This window comes from Primulina tabacum, chromosome 1 (assembly GCF_025594145.1).
Source record: "Primulina tabacum isolate GXHZ01 chromosome 1, ASM2559414v2, whole genome shotgun sequence".
Classification (NCBI taxonomy): Eukaryota; Viridiplantae; Streptophyta; class Magnoliopsida; order Lamiales; family Gesneriaceae; genus Primulina; species Primulina tabacum.
Window position 1 is genome coordinate 17,343,407 of NC_134550.1, and position 6,000 is coordinate 17,349,406.

Here is a 6,000-nt window from a genome sequence, read left to right on the forward strand (position 1 = left end):
ATTTTTGAAAGTTTGAAATTTATAAAACTAGAGGAGTGACTAATCAATTTTCTTCATAGCTCATTTTCTGCTGCAGTACATATGCTCTGCCTTCAACGAATAAACTAATTTTTCTCGGGGATAAATAGGCTGAAATTCCATACCAATTTAATCTTCTATAAGTCTACTTTGCAACTCAAAAAGCGGTTCATAATTTGTGTTAGGATTGATTTGGAAAAAAATCGTCGAGCTACAATAGCTCGGTTCTTGAAATATTTAACACCGATGAATTAAATTGAGTTTGATTTTCAAACAAAGCAGAAGACACTCAAAATAATCCTTCGTAGAACCCGATTAAATATTTTATAAAGCATTTAAAATATATGCAAGTTGAATGAGTAAAAATATTTTGGTTAAAGTATTTTATCAAACACTTAGTATGCAATATTATGGAATTTGAAAAACACATAAAATACTTCAACAATGCCTCTTTAAAACTATTAAAATGATAAGTAAATGCAACAAATAAATAGACACGAATTTGTTTATGGATGTTCGGTGACTTCAAATGCTCCTATGTCACCCCTTCTTCCCCTTGAAAAGGATCCACTAGAAGACTTTGATTTATACAACTCTTTGTACAAACCGACTCCGGAAGGGCAGCACCCAACTAGAACTCCTAGCACTCAAGATTTCAGGCAGCACCTCACAATCAACATATTGTCTATGTCTCATATGAAAAAACTACAAACACATTGTTTTACGTCTTTGTGTGAAGACTCACTCAACTAATATTTGAAGTTCAACTCTCTTGTATATGTGTGAGTGATTGTGTGTGAGGAATTTATCCTTTGCAGTGTACGTATCAAATGTATCCTCACACAAGGGCTTGTGCTCTCAACTAGCTGATTTCTTTATGCTAAGTGCCAATGCTTTGAATCTTCTTCAAAAGCTCTTGTTTGATCTTCAATATGTTGTATTTATAGGCTCCAACAATGATGTATACTTTAGATACAAGAATATGACCGCTCAGAATGTTTTTGTTCTGTTTCTGAAATTGCAACGGTCAAATTTGTGTTGCTGGAGATTTTCCCGAGTGGTCAACTCCGGTCAACTGGTTCAGTTCAACTGGCCTGGTTCAGTTTCAGCTGGTTCAGTTCAACTGGTCTGGTTCAGTTCAACTGGTTCGGTTCAGTTTCAGCTGGTCTGGTTCATTTCAACTAGTTCAGTTTCAGTTGATCAGCAACTGGTTCAGTTTCGTTGGTCAGCTGCTGGTTCGGTTCAGTTCATTTCATTTGGTAGCTACTGGTTCATTTCATTTAAGTTGGTCAGCAATAGCTGGTTCAGTTCAGTTCAGCTGGTGTGCTTAAATCAGCTAGGCTGATTTCAGTTTGTAGAGAACCAGTAGCTTCATCGTCATTTATCAGCATCTTAAGCTACGATTCAGACTTTGACTTCTGAATATGATTTGTAGATCATCATCTTATATTTCCAACGCATATTGAATCGCTTCATTCCAATAACCGAGCTAAAGATACGACCAAAATACCGCAACTACTCATACCCAACTGATTGTTGTTTTCGTGCAACCAGTTTGGTAATTCAGCGATCAGTTAGACCTTGATAACATCCAAATTTTCCCAGCTGACGTGTAATACGACTTGTTCCAAATTGAGTTTTCTGATCAATTAAGTTGGCGGATTGTCATTTGAATGATCGAGTTGAGAGATATTATCAAAACGCCAAAGCTTGCCAGAAATTCAGTTGGTGGAGAATTCAGTTTCAGTTTGCTTCTTGTTTTAATAACTTCACACTTGAGTAAATATGTCAGAAACACAATAACAAGTTTTGTTAACATCAAAATCAAGATTGCGAACATGAAATGTTCCAACAATCTCTCCATTTTTTATGATCACAAAAATTGGATAAATAATCGATTCAACTAACATATTTCTCCCCCTTTTGTGTGAATCAAAAAATCATATTTTAAAACATTTTAAGCACAAAATTTTCTCCCCATTAATATTAAAAAATAATATTTCCATTAAAATTATAATGAGTTCTCCCCCTATATTTTTGAAAGTTTTGAAATTTATAAAAGAAGAGAGATAACTAACCAATTTTCTCCATGACTCATTTTCTGCCACAGCACATATGCTCTGCCTTCAACGAATAAACTGATTTTTCTCGAGCATAAATAGACTGCAAATTTTATACCTTTGTAAACCTCTATGAGTCTAGTTTGCAACGCAAAAAGTGGTTTGTCATTTGGACACTCGAGCAAGGAGATATTTAATTTTTCCCACGGTCGCTGCAAGCTACACGAAAATTTAGTTTTTCATATATATGTTAAAAAATCTGAAATTTTCTAATTTTAAAACATCAAAATTAGTTTCAATGTTCTTTCGAGAACAACTAGCTCTGATACCACTTGTTAGGATCGATTTGGGGAAAAATCGTTGAGCTACAACAACTCGGTTTTGGAAATATTGAACATCGATGAATTAAATTGAGTTTGGTTTTCAAATCAAACGGAAGACACTCGAAATAATTCTTCGTTGAAACTGATTAAATATTTTATAAATCTTTCAAAATATATGCAAGTTGAATAAGTAAAAATATTTTGGTTTAAGCATTTTATCAAATACTTGGTATGTTTTATTTTGGTATTTGAAGAACACATAAAATACTTCAACAATACATATTTAAACCTATGAAAATAATAAGTAAATGAAATAAATAAATAGACACGAATTTGTTTATGGATGTTCAGAAACTTCAAATGCTCCTACGTCAGCCATTCTTCCCCATGGGAAGGATCCACTAGGAGAGTTTGATTTATACAACTCTTAGTACAAACCCACTCCGGAAGGGCAACACCAAACTAGAACTCCTAGCACTCAAGATTGCATACAACACCTCACAATCAACATATTGTTTAACGTCTCATATGCAAAGATTACGAACACATTGTTTTACGTCTTTGTGTGAAGACTCACTCAACTAATATTTGAAGTTCAATTCTCTTGTATATGTGTGAGTGATTGTGTGTGAGGAATTTATCCTTTGCAGTGTACATATCAAATGTATCCTCACACAATGGCTTGTGCTCTCAACTAGCTGATATCTTCTTGCTAACTGCCCATGCTTTGAGTCCTCTTCAAAAGCTCTTGTTTGATCTTCAATATTTTGAATTTTACGTTCTAACAATGATATATACGTTAGATACAAGAATATGACCATTTGAAATATTTCTGTACTGTTTTTAAAATTTCAATGGTCAAATTCGCCTTGATGGACATTTTTCCGAGTGGTCATCTCTAGTCAACTGGTCAACTGATTCAGTTCAACTAGTATAGTTCAGTTTCAGCTGGTTCAGTTCAACTGGTTTGGTTCAGTTCAACTGGTTCGGTTCAGTTTCAGCTGGTCTAGTTCAGTTTCAGTTGGGAGCAACTAGTTCAGTTTCAGTTGGTCAGCAACTAGTTCAGTTCAGTTGGTTAGCTGCAGCTGGTTCAGTTTGTACAGAACCAGTAGCTTCATCGTCATTTATCAACATCTTAAGCTTCTATTCATGTAGAGCCCAAATTCAGTACACGTAAACCCATGCATCTATTTAGTTTTTAAATTATTTAATTAAGTTTAAAATGATTTTTATAGATGCATGATTTATTCAAGTGCATTATTTTAAATTAATTATGCTTTTGTGATGCACGTTAAAATATTTTCTTGAGTTTATGTTCCAGGCGATTATTCGATACATGATCGAGGAAAAGAGATCGGCGACGATTTTTGGCAATTTTAAAGTGTGCATTTTATTTTAAATTAAGAGATTTTATTAGAGATGAGTAAGGAATTTGTATTTTAATTACCTCGTTAATTATGAAATTAAACAATTTTTTATTCTCCCTAATTACCTAAACTCATGCATACACACACTTTTACACACACCCATACACGACCCACACACACACTTCATTTGGTTTGTTCCACTTCATTCTTTGAGAGAAAAGTTTAGGGTTCTTGAGGTTATCAGCAGCCGCCCCCTTTCCCTTCATTTTTCCAGCAATTCTCGTTCGTTTTCTTCAAAGAATATCGTGCCACGTTCATCCCGCATCAACCCTCGCATCTTCCCGCTTCGGTGTCGTCCTTTCGGTAACTTTAAAAATAAAAAGGCATGTATAATATTTTGTTTCTGCATCGATCTTGTTATATTATATGTTCTTATATTTATTATGTGTAAAAATTCATGTATGTTGTGCAAAGTTTGAGCAAAAATGGTTGGATCGCTTTTGAAATGATTTTTGGATCTCAAAACTCAAAATCTGTTGTCATTTTAAATACTGCGACTTTTCGGTCGCTTTTCTGGAAAAACTTTCAACATATAAAACGTATTAATTTTTGATACCTTCGATTTGACAGTAAATTTGGAAATTATGGACAAGGAACATGTGAGTTACGATCATTTTCGTGGGACTGCTCAGACTGAAACTTTCTGAAAATATGTTCTTGATGAATTCTTGAAGTTTATTTGTTGTAGGATTCGTTGGGAACCATTGGGTGATCGCTGCTGCGTTTAAGTATTGTGAGTATGATATTTGGATGATTTTTGGTGCTTCGTTTCGTGTCGATAGGCACTTGGTTGCATTAGAAGTCGTATGAAATATTTTGGTGTTGAAATGTCGTGTTCACAGTTTGAGTTGTGTTGTATGGTTTGCATTGTTGTTTTGAGGCGTCATGTGAGTTTGAATCATGGTCATAGCATCCTAGGATGGGTCTCGAGGTGTTGGTTCACGGTCCGTATGAATGAGTTTGGAGGATTAAGCCATAAGTATAGTGATTCCCGTTGGTACACATATTCAGAGCCTACACGGACATTAGCGGGACCCTGACACGGGGTCTGTGCCTTTGTTATTTCCATAGGTTAAGTTTCCAGAGTCTACACGGACCCCTATCCGGACCCTGACACGTGGTCCGTGCCTTTGTGAATTCCGTAAGTTAAGTTGTAGAGTCTACACGGACCCCGACACTGATGTCTACACGGGGTCCGTGTCTTCCATGTTTGGTGAAACAAATTTAAGGATTGTTTTGGGGTTCGGTGTCATGATTTAGTACGATGATTAAATGAGGTCGAGTCCCGAGAGATTTAGAACATCATAAGGAAATTTGTCATTTTGGGTGTGAGCATGACTAATACGTCTAAGTTATGAAAGATAAGTGTTTGAACTCATATTAGTATGTGCAGCAGTGGCCCCAAGCGAGATCCAACGAATCCCTCAAACGCCAAGTAAGTATGTTCGACATGCAAAAGAAAATATTTTATGTTTTTGAGATATGCTAAATGTTTTGTGACCAATTATGAACGGGTTTGGAAGTCGGTGAACGTGACCGAAGACCTCTTCACCCCGGTAAAGCATGACTGGTTTCGATCAGAATTGGAAAGCGGTAAAGCATAACCAGGGACCAATCCACCCGGTAACGCATGACCGGGGATCTCATGTATGTGGTAGTGGATTTTCCGTGCCAGTCCAGTACTGTGGTTTAGTCCTATCAGGCATATTTATGTATGGGTCACTTGCTTTGAAAGATATCTCTATGCAAAATGATGAAGTTATGCATGTTCATGTATGTATGAAAATATGTTTATGAAAAGTTTTATAATGATGGCACGTCTATGTTTATGTAATTACGTTCAAGTTTCAAGTATGTATGTACTACTTTAAAGATGCATGTGGTTTTATTATGTAGTACTTGTTATCTCCAGTTTATACGTGTCGAGTCTTTAGACTCACTAGACTTGATCGATGCATGTGAGGACAACTTGGAGGAGACGAGGGGTGGGGACCAATGAGCCGGCTTGGACTGCGCAGGAGGCTAAACCCGATGACCGCCCATGTTTTAAGATTTTTATGCATGTTTCAAATACTCTCGATTTTTGAGGGGATTGTTTACGATGTTTATCGATTACTTTAGCAAACATTATTTGTCATCTTTTGTCGCAAATATTTTGGATGAACAATATAT